Raw genomic sequence first — 11,735 nt, 5'->3', positions numbered from 1 at the left:
GTACGTTAGCTACTCTGAGATGGTTTGAGCTTGGAAGCTGCCATAACTATAATAAGCTTGAAACAAACATGTCTTATGATGCCTTAGTGCTTCCCTCTATATTGCGTGGTGGCAGCAGCTGGAGAGACTGATGGATAACAGATAACTATCTATAAATAAAAATATATGCAGCATATTCTGGTACAGTCAAGTCCATTAGGTATCAAATATTTTTGTTGGGGTAGAGTTTAGTTTTAATGGCCGTTTACTAAAAATTACACGTCCAGCGAACTGAAGCCCTGCTCTTCATCAATTAGCCAGTGCAGAGGAATAATGGGAACCTGGGGGTCTCCTAGGATCCTTGTCAGTATCCTCCATTTTTCTTCTTCAGGTTCCTGGATAGTGTGTGCTAACATGTATGTGTGTGTGTGTATTCATACATGCTCATACTGTATGCTCACCTACATGTATAAGTAGATTTTAGTTTCTTTCAGTAGGGTTGATTGGGATGTTTGAGGTGAGAATCAGTGAAAAAGAGGGAGCCCCATTGAAGAATAATTGCTGCTTGATGGCAAAACCAAAGAACTGTGAAGAGGTTAGCAACCCTGTTTTATTGCCTGCAATGCAGAGATTTTGTAATTAGTAGTTTCATTAGAGAGTGCGAATGACTATTAAATGGTTCAGCCAAACAAAGCATTCATTGTATTGGAAAATTTACTGTAATCAGATAGAGAAAGTACTGTTTTTGTGAATCATTTGTCAGGGTGGGGAAAGAGTTTCACTATCTCCAACCCTTCTCTTATTAAAGAAAGGTTTTTACTCATGGGCTTTGACCTGGATAGGGCAGTGGTCCCTTTGCTAGAGGCTGTATTTGCATTTCTCATGCTTGTATCTGGCTGCATGGGGTTCCCTGGCCTAATAGCAGGGTATATTTGATTCCATTGACAGGGGTTGGTGTTCAGCATGTTTTCTGGGAGTTGGGACAGTTGTGTTTGGCAGTGGTGTTGCCTGTTACAGATTTAATTTTTCAAGCTCTCCTACACTGCTGCTATAAGGCCAACAGAAACGTGCTAGTTTCTAAGCATATGCAGGTTTCCTGGCATAGAAAATGCTTATGGGGATGTGCCCACACACCAACTGTCTCTGTTTAGGAGTAGCTGTCCCTATTTTTTAACCACATTCACACTTTGTCGATTTGGAGGGGTACAGTGTATTTTAATCAAGCCCTAAGGCAGCTCTGTGGCTTGGTTAATTATAACCCTCTCTTACATTCGCACAGTGTTTTTGAGGCTTAGGAGCATTTCCACTTATCATGGTTCCTTTGATTTCTCAAGCTTTCCGTGAGGCAGTCTAGGTAGGTGGTATGACCCCGTTTTACAGAGGAGAAAGTTGAAGTTTATGAGATTAAATGAAATGTGCCCAGTTAAGTGGCTAAGATGGGTGGAGCCAGGTCTCTGGAACCACCATCTGGATCTCTCTCCATCGCAGGCAGCCACACTCACTGCCATCCCAAGGCCTGTGCTCCAAGGAGCAGGTAAATCCAGGAGCCCAAAGATAGTCAGAGTAGCATTTCATGTCATTTGCGGGTTTTCCCTACTGCTATGTCTATCATTTTCCAGCTACCTAGTCTTTCCAAGTGTGGAGAGGAAAAAATTATTGCTCCCCAGGTGTGGTCAAATCATCTTTTCTGAGAATGTTGGAAAGAAGAAACCCGCCTAGGCCTGCTGAATCATAGTTGTGGTATAGATTGTCGGGGTAGGAAAGAGGGGCAGTTGATAATGGACATATATTGTCACACTGAGTTGAAAGTATAAGGCATTGAAAGCAGCATGTTTTTTGTCTCATATCCTCTTTGCTTGAAAGTTAAAATTCAGGTGCCTTCAGAATCCATGTGCAAAGATCACCTTTTGAGTCTCCCTGTCTTCTTTCACGTTCCCTCTGCTGGAACATGTATCATATTACACTATAACCTTTCAAGTTTTGTGTGTCTACTTTACCTGATAATGAGTTTTTTGAGGGCTCTATCTCATTTGTCTGCTTATTCTCATTTTTGTTTATTCTCATTTGTCTGTTTATTCTCATTTTTGTCATCCTGCTTGGCTCATAGTAGGTCCATGGGAAATGCTGGTTGACTGAGTGAATTTTTAATATTGGTTTTAGAAGGAGAATTGGGACTAACTTTGGGCTTCCATGTAGCTTTAGGGAACAAATTTTGAGAAACCTGACTTTGTGCAATGATGAGGTGTGGTTTTTGAATTTGTACCATATAATATGTTTTTTTCAATTTATTTAAAACATCCTTGCTGACATTTTCTCTGAAGATTTATTGGAAGATTTTACTAAGACTGTATTAGTGCTGGAATTATGGATTTTCCTTGGTAAGCCCTTATCATTGCAAAGAAAACAGGGTTGATTGGATTCAGGATCCTTTCAGGAACCAATTCCTCTGCATAATCGCTGTTGACAGAAGAGTGTCTTCCCTTGGGGTCACTGGGTATCATTTGAAAAAACAGAAACTATTTTCTTCCTTTCTTTCTCAACTACCCACTGCCATGCACAGCTGAAAAAACCATTTATGCATTTTTAGAGCAGCCAGTTCTTTTAGTTGAATCTGAGTCAGGTCAGAAATTTTACGAGTTCTGAATGTAAAACAAACACGATTTGCTTTTCGCTGACCTCCTGGGATGCAGGAGTTGCATCCTGGGCAGCTGGAAAAGCCTTTGCCTCACCTGGAGGCTGACGGCATGTGGGCTGTCCCGGCTCCTGCTGTAGAGGTGAAGGATCCTCTGTTTTCAGCCTGTATTTCTTGCACAGTGACCTATGGAAGTCTGAGCTAGGCCTCCTGTGGAGTGCTGGAAAGCATTCTGCTGCCAGGAAGAGAGATGACACTCCTCTCCAGGTGCAAGAATATATTAGAAGACGTGAGGAGAGAACTACTGCAGGGCGAAGCTGGATTCTTTCCATGGCGCAAGATGCAATTGGGTGTTCAGAGTTTTAGCGTCCCTCTGTCTGATGCTCTGTCTCTGCCTTCTCAGCCCTCAGCAGCCACCTCTGCTGCTTTCTACTCTCTCCCTCTCAGGACTGAATCATACCTCCTGTTTTCAGGCTATATTAATTTGCTTGCACTGCCGTAGCCAAGTACCACAGACTGGGTGGCTTAAACACAAAAATGTATTTTCTTACAATTTGGAGGCTAGGAGTCTGAGCTCAAGGTGTTGGCAGGGCTAGTTTCTATGGAGCCCTCTCTCCTGGGTTTGTAGATGGCATCTTCTTCCTGTGCCTTCACGTGGTCTTTCCTCTACACCTGTGTGGTCCTCATCTCCTCTTATAAGGACACCAGTCTTATTGGATTAGGGCTCCTTTAATGACCTGGTTTTACCTTAACTATCTCTGTAAAGACCCAAATACAGTCAGATCCTGAGGTGCCAGGGGGTAGGACTTCAACATAGGAGTTTTAAAAGAACACAATTCGGCCCATAACATGGCCTGAAAGTCAGAACTCTTTATGAACTTTAAAGACAGTTGCATTGAATGAGTCAGAGATCTGACTTAAACCCACCACAGCAGAGAATTACCCCAACCCGAATGTGGCCTTTCATTCCCAAAGTTGACATGATGGGGGTATGAAGTGGGGAGAGGAAAGAGGGACAAGGAAGCTGGAGTCCCTGTGGGAAAAAGAAAGGACCAGCTGGCTAAACTGTCATTGTGTCAGCAAACCTCCCTCTATCCCAAGATTTTATTTAAAAGAGGGATCGTGGCCAGGCGCAGTGGCTCACGCCTGTAGTCCCAGCAGTTTGGCTGGCTGAGGCAAGTGAATCCCTAGAGGTCAGTCAGGAGTTTGAAACCATCCTGGCCAACATGGTGCAACCCTGTCTCTGCTAAAAATACAAACATTAGCCTGGGCATGGTGGCACATGCCTGTAATCCCAGCTACTCTGGAGGCTGACAGGAGAATTATTTGATCCCAGGAAGCGGAGGTTGCAGTGAGCAGAGATCGCGCCACTGCACTCCAGCCTGGGTGACAGAAAGAGACTCTATCTCAAAAAAAAAAAAAAAAAAAAAAAAAAAAAAGGGAACATTAGGCTGGCAGGGTGGCTGAGGTGGGGTAGATCACTTGAGGTCAGGAGTTTGAGACCAGCCTGGCCAACATGGTCAAACCCCATCTCTACTAAAAATACAAAAATTAGCTGGCATGGTGGTGTGCACCTATAGTTCTAGCTGCTTGGGAGGCTGAGACATGAGAATTGCTTGAACCTGGGAGGCAGAGGCAGAGGCAGAGGTTGCAGTGAGCTGAGATTGCACCACTGCACTCCAGTCTAGGCAGCAGAGTGAGACTCCATCTCAAAAAAAAAAAAAAAAAAAAAAAAAAAAGAAAGAAACATTTTATTTCTTTTATTTAGCTACAAATAGAAATGCACATGAATATCACTTTCATTAAAAACACTCTTCTCCCTAATTTCACTTATCATTTGTAATGACTTCTTTCAAGTTTGAGCTGCTAAAGATGTTAGAGGAAAACCTAAAATGCTCGAAATAGCTCTAGAACAAAGTGGTCATTAAAAGACTATGAAAGCAAAGCCAGAAATTTACACAGGGTTCACATAATTCAAGGGAGCCTTTTAATAGAACCTTTAAAAATGATCGGTTTGGGGCTGGGCGCAGTGGGTCATGCCTATAATCCCAGCACTCTGGGAGACTGAGGAGGGTGGATCACTTGAGCTCAGGAGTTTGAGACCAGCCTGGGCAGCATAGTGAAACCCTGTCTCTACTAAAAATGTAAAAATTAGCCAGGCATGGTGGTGCACACCTATGGTCCCAGATACTTGGGAGGCTGAGACATGAGAATTGCTTGAGTCTGAGAGGCAGATGTTGCAGTGAGTTGAGATCTCAGTCAGCCTGGGCAACAGAGTGAGATCCTGTCTCAAAAAGAAAAAAAAAAATGCAGTTTGGGTCAGCCAAAGCAAATTGTAAAATAGGTGGGTTTGTAGTTATACTTTCATTTGACTTTATATTCTTCCTAGTTCTTTTCTGGTAGTTCCAGAGTGCCCAGTGATTCTAAAACAGTGGTCCCCCTGCTTCCTAGGGAGTGCGTGATGTCCAGGGCAGAAATGACATCCTTTTCTGGCTTGTGCATTTTACTTTAAGATTATTTAGGAAATCAATTAAACCATTAAATAATTTAACATTATTTGTGTATTATAACACATAGCTATATTACAGAGAGGAACATAAGATGCATCTCACTTTTCAAGTAAAAATGTGATTCTTTAAAGACATTTAGGTTTTGGTGGACCACACCCACTCCATGTCCCCTGAGAGTACAAGTTCCAAGTCATTTACTCTTTGGAGTAGTTTGATGGGTTGCGGGAACGTTTTAGAAATACTTAAAACTCTCTTTGAAATACCGGGTGTCTGGAGCCTTCTTTCTTCCTCAGGCCACTTTCCAAAGTAACAACCAGATAATCTGATAAACACATTAGTGTAAATGTGCTAATGAATGCTAACCTGTTCCTGGGAACCCAGTGGTCCTCCCCCACCAACAGTATCTCCACTCTGGGATAAACTCTGCATATTCTAATTGTGACTTTTAGTGATTGCGTCGCTGCCTCTCATTTACTATATTCACTTATATAATCAACATGAAAAATGTGTTTCATGTTGATTATATAACACATATTTCATGTTGATTGGGTGCTCCTAGTGTGCCAGGCACTGTTCTAGGCATCCAAAATGCGTGAGTCAAAAATAAACAAAATCCCTGTCCTGCCTGAGCCTAACATTCCAATGGGGAGACAACAATCAGAGGCTGATGAACGTTTCGGGAAAAGATGGATCTAGGTAAAGAGCATGGAGAGTGCGGAGTTAGGGTGTTGGTTTGCAATTTCAAGTAGACTGGACTGGGAAGAAAAACTCACTGAGAGGATGACATTGAAGAAGATACAGGACTAATAAATATGCTTCTGGGGTAGGAGGGGGAAGAGTGAGGAAACAGCCTATGCCAAGTATCTAAAACTGGAGTATGCCCAGTGTGTTTGAGAAACAGGAGGCTGGTGGCGTGGAGTGGAGTAGAGTGAGGGATAGAGCAGTGGATATGGTCACACAGGGCCACTGCAAGGCCTTGGCTTTTACTCTGAGATGGGAGTTGTTGGACCATTTTGAGCAGACCAGTGTTTATAATCTGCATAATGTTTTTCAATCATTCTGGGTGCTATGTTGACAAGAGGCAGTAGCTGGGGAAGAGTGGATGTGGGGAGATCAGTTAGGAGCTGCATCTGCAATGTAGACATGGTGATGGTGGCGTGGGCCACAGTGTTGGCAGCAGAGGGGGTGAGAAGTAGAAATACTTTGAAGGTATGGTGAACAGGATTTTCTGATGGATTGAGTATAGGGAATATGAGAGAAATGTAGGACTCAGGGAAATCTCCACAGTTTTGCTTGGCCAAGAATGGAGTTGCCATCAACTAATATGGGCACCAAGATGGCTAGTGCAGGCTTTAGAGAGATAGGGGCTTTGGTTTGGGGCATATTAAATTGGAGATGTCTGTTATACATCAGAGAGTAGGCACTTGGATATATGTGTCTAGAGTTTAGCAGAACAGTCTGAACTGGAGATACAAATTTGAGAGTTGTCAGCATTGATGGTATTTAAAGCTATAATTAGATGAAATCATGAAGGGATTGGACAAGAGAAAATAAAAGGACCATTGGCTGAAGCTTGGGACACTAGAATATAAAGAGTTCCTGGAAAAGAAAAGGAAAGGCAAATAAGATTGAAAAGGTGGGGCTGCTGCAGTGCTAGAGTTCGTGGTGGTCTGGAGGTCAAGTGAGGAAAGTGTTTCCAACAGGAGAAAGTGGTCTATGTCAGATGTTGCTGGTTGAACAGCTGGGGACTAAGATTTGACCACTGCATTTAGGAATTTAGAAGTTATTGGGTAGTAGTGGTGGTAGAGGAGTAAAAGTCTGATTGGAGGAGGTTCAAGAAAAGATGGAAGGGGAAATATTGGAGACAGTTAAAAGAGAGATCTCTTTAAAGATGATTTGTCATAAAGGTGGTAGAGAAATGAAGCATTAGCTTCATTAGCTGGAATGAGAAGGGGTTTAGGGAGAAGGATTTTCAGAGGTGGGAGAAATAACAGCATGTTTGAATGATAATGTAATGGCCCAATGCAGAGAAAGATTTGCTGATGTGGGAAAGAGGGAGAATCCTTAGAGTGATGTCATTGAATAGGCACAAGGGGATGGGACCCAGTGTGCAGGTTTGCATCGAGATGGTTCGTGGTCAATCCGTCTGTAGTAGCAGGAGAGAAGACAGAATGTGTCATGGTTAGGCCCGTGCTGTTAGGTAGACAGATGTGGTAGTGGGAATTTGTGGAAATTCTTTTGATTGCATCAATTCTTTGTGTTGAAGGATGTAAGATCATCACCCAATGGTGAGATGGGGGAGCAGGTGACGGAGGGGTGAAGAGGAAGGAAGAATTGTGAAATAACTGTCCAGATGCTTGAACAAGCGGGTGGACTTAGGCTTCCAGTATCCCCGCAGGAAGCTTTGGGGCTCACTTGAGGCTTATGGTCTGAGGTATAACATGAGACTAGTTTGGCATGATTGTGTGTTTTTTCTCTATCAGTGTGCTGCTGTGTTAGCAAAAGCATGGAGAAGGCAGAAAATTGTAGTTAACCAGGAGGGTATTAGTCAGTTTTTTTGCTGCTGATAAAGATATACCTGAGACTTGGCAATTTACAAAAGAAAGAGGTTTAGTGGACTTACAGTTCCAAGTGGCTAGGGAGGTATCACAATCATGGTGGAAAGCGAAACGTACTTCTTACATGCTGGCGGCAAGAGAGATAATGAGAGCCAAGCGAAACGGTTTCCCCTGATCAAACCATCAGATCCTTGTCAGACTTACTCCCATAAGAAGAGTATAGGAGAAACCACCCCCATGATTCAGTTATCTCCCACTGGGTCCTCCCCACAACACGTGGGAATTATGGAATACAACTCGATGAGATTTGGGTGGGGACACAGAGCCAAACCACATCAAGGAGTTTGTTGGGAGTGAATGAGAGGCATGGGAATGGAGTGATATAGTGCCTGCCTGGTGATGGATTCTAGGCTGAGATATGTGGAAAAAAGGACAGGAAAAGATGAGGGGAGGTGGAAAGGTGTGCAATCAATGGGTTGTAAGTCTTGGTGGAGTTATAGGATTGATGGAGGTGGGATATTAGAAAAAGTAAGCTGGAAACTCAGGGGGTGGTAGACAGAGCGTGATACATGAAACTGTGATTATGGAGGAGTTAGAGTTATTGATAATGACAAAGCCTTTGGATTCTTACCTGATCCCTTGCTCTCACTTTTCCAAGCCCTGCGTTCCTCTTCTTCAGTATACTTGATTCCGTTTGTGATTAGTGTTTATTAGTGTGATCGTTTCCTTTGCTAGATAGTAAGCATCAGAAGGGCGGGGACTGTGTCTTTCTCCTCACCATTAAGCCCCTTGTCTAGGACGGAGGATGGCAGATTATAGGTGCTTGATAAATGACTATGGAATGAAAAGCAAATTGCATGTGATGGTAGTTAATTTCGGAGGAGCCTGTGGCAGGAGATGAGGTAGATACTGTTCACTTGGCTGTTGTGACTTTTGATGACACTAACACAGGAATAAAAAACTGACTGTTGGGCTGGTTGTGGAGAATTCTAGTGCTTTGGGAGGCCAAGGCAGGAAGATCGTTTGAGCCAAGAAGTTCGAGGCTGCAGTGAGCTATGATCTTTCCATGGTACTCCAGCCTGGGTGATGGAGCAAGACTGTCTCTGTCACCCTCTCTCTCTAAAAAAAAAAAAGACTCTTAAGCAAAAATTAAATAGGATTTTATAAACTTTATGATTTATTGATTAAAAGATAAAACGTTATGCCATTTTAAAAGGCTGATTTATAGGAAAAAATATACATGGTAGGAGAAGTAATGATTGGATTTTAGCAGCTTATTTCTTTAACAATTTTATTTAAAACAGTATCTTTTAATTTTGTGTGTGGTAATTGTTTCGTTATTCATTCAGCAGTTGTATGAATGTCTTTTATGTATCAGATACTATATAGCTGTGGATTTCAGTGGAACAAGACAAAGCCTCTTCCCTCAAGGGCTTATAGATTGTAATATTTGTTTGAAGAAATAACTTTTTTAGTAAATTATCAGTAGAAGTCTAATAATATGATTTGGAATATATGGTTACATCAAAACTTTGGAAGAACACGCAAATATTGATTTGCATTGTGCTACTTCCATCTGAAGCACCACACTTAATGTGTAGAGGCAGCATTTGGAGAATCAATAAATGTACACTCAAAGGTTACTAGACAAACCTACAGGTATGAAGGAGAGAGGCAGCTGTTTGCACGTGAGCACTTACTCATGCTTGCCTGTTCTCCAGATGTGTCCTCTCCTTTTTCTTCTCTTTCTTTTCACCATCAGGGCAATGGCTGGCACATAGGAGAGCTGAATAAATCTTGACTGACTGAATAACTAATTTTCCTAAATTCTAGGGAATAACAAATTTTTCCACAGACACTTTTATGGACTGAGCATACTGTCTCCCTAAAATTCACATGTTGAAGCCCTCAACCTAGTGTGACTGAATCTGGGGTAAGGGAGTAATTGAGGTTAAATGAGGTCATAAGGCTGGGGCCCTGATCTGATAGGACTGGTCTCAGAAGAGACCCCTGAGAGCTCACTCTCTTGTTCTCCAGCTGAGGAAAGGTTACATGAGCACGTGGTGAGAAGGAAGCCAGTTATAAGCCAAGAAGAGAGGCTTTACCAGAAACCAAATGCTGTTGGAACCTTGATCTCAGACTTGCAGAAATGAGAGAAAGCAAATGTTTAAGCCACACAGTCTATGGTCTTTTTTTGTGGCAGTGTATTAGTCCATCCTTATGTTGTTATAAGGACATACCCAGTGATTTATGAAGAGAAAGAGGTTTAATGGACTCACAGTTCCACATGGCTGGGAGGCTTCAGAATCATGGTGGAAGGTGACGGAGAGGCAAGGTCATGTCTTACGTGGCAACAGGCAAGAGAGTATATGCAAGGAACTGGCCTTTATAAAATCAATGGATTCACTATCCCAAGAACAGCACAGGAAAAACTTCGCCCCATGATTCAGTTGTCTCCCACTGCGGTCCCTCCCATGACATGTGGGAATTATGAGAGCTATCATTCAAGATGAAATTTGGGTGGGGACGTAGCCAAACCACATCAGGCACCCTTAGCCAGCAAATACAGGCACTGTATACAACCTGTAGAATATGGCATCTGCTAACCTGCCTTTATCTAACATGTTAATTTGCCATTTTTGTTACACGATTGCTTTAAAAATGCTGTCTTTGCTGACAATTCATTAGCCTAGGGAATGTCCCTTAAATATGGGTGGCTTCTTCCTGTCTTAGCTGTGGAGAAGCCAGCTTGCACAGATCGGAGAAGATGAATGTTAAAAGGTTGGGGGGATTTGCCAGTGTTAATTCTGGTTAAAGAAATAATTAAAGAGAAGGATAAATGGTCAGAACTGAAAAGGCTCTCAATCATTTCCTCAGATGTGATAGTACTAGAACACTTTATAATAATCCTGGAGGGAAAGGAGTAAGACAAATTAATGCTTTGTGAATTGTGTTTATATTTACTTTTCTATTGCCAGAAATGAGTGTTTGCCTATATCAATATTTTCATTCTGATTACACCCCTCAATAAACTAAAGTGTGTATTAATTTACAGTAGTTGAAGTTAACAATCTTGGCATTTCCTGACAAAGGCAGAAACATTTGTCTCTAGAAGTGTAAGGATACACAATTTACAAAGTCAATAATTATTTTTCCTGCTATTTGCTTATATTTGATCTTTAGTTTTTGCCTGTATATATGTGTATATTAACGTATTCATTGGTAGTCATGAAGAATGAACACACATAGGCCATTTTCATGCTTTTTCAGGCTAGTTCTAATCTGAGAGATTTATTCACCTCAAAGTGGTTTATTTCAGAAACCATCTCATGAACTCATGAAGTCTGTTTTTTTTTTTAACCCTTTTTTAGAGACAGAGTCTTGCTCTGTCATCCATGCTAGAGTGCAATGGCTTGATCATGGCTCACTGTAGCCTTGATTTCCTGGGCTCAAGCAATCCTCTCACCCCAGCCTCCTGAGTAGCTGGGACTACAGCTGTGAGCCACCATGGCCTGGCTAATTTTTGTTTTTGTTTTCTGCAGAGATAGGGTCTCGCTGTGTTGCTTAGGCTGGTATCAAACTTGTGGACTCAAGTGATCCTCCCGCCTATGCTTCCCAAAGTACTGAGATAACAGGTATGAGCTGCCATGCCCAGCTGAAGTCTTTTATTACTGGATTAGAATTTAAGAATCTGTTAATAGTCACAGGCCAAAGTATCAGTAATTTCTTCTCTTCCTTGCTTTGCTGCCCTACATATTTTGCAAGGATACCTCTCCATCATCACCAGCCGCGTGACTCTAAGAAATCTAAGGGGTAAGTGTGGCTGGTCACAGCAAAGAGCAGGGCTTTCTCTTTTTTATCAGAGAGAAGAGAATGCACCTGGACACTCCTCAAAACCATGCATTCTGTTCTGCAAATAGCCACTCATCCACTTGGCCAGGGTGATAAATGGCTTTTGCTGGGTGAGTGGTCAGGAAGCGCATTTCATTTATCTTACTCTTCAAGCCCCTCATGTGGGGAAGAGGTGTAAAAGGAAGTAAAATATACTGTGACTTG

At 42.2% G+C, this 11,735-nt stretch overlaps 1 protein-coding gene and 1 long non-coding RNA gene across 2 annotated transcripts in view; both read left to right on the top strand.

The window, feature by feature from the left end:
- TMEM178B (transmembrane protein 178B) overlaps positions 1–11,735 on the top strand; it is a 416,789-nt gene that overhangs the window by 33,591 nt on the left and 371,463 nt on the right. The window lies entirely within an intron of this gene.
- LOC141580027 (uncharacterized) overlaps positions 1–11,735 on the top strand; it is a 66,058-nt gene that overhangs the window by 31,480 nt on the left and 22,843 nt on the right. The window lies entirely within an intron of this gene.

Source organism: Saimiri boliviensis, chromosome 10, assembly GCF_048565385.1.
Source record: "Saimiri boliviensis isolate mSaiBol1 chromosome 10, mSaiBol1.pri, whole genome shotgun sequence".
In the NCBI taxonomy this organism is placed as follows: Eukaryota; Metazoa; Chordata; class Mammalia; order Primates; family Cebidae; genus Saimiri; species Saimiri boliviensis.
The sequence above is the reverse complement of the archived record's forward strand: the minus strand, read 5'-3'. Positions and strand labels throughout refer to the sequence as shown.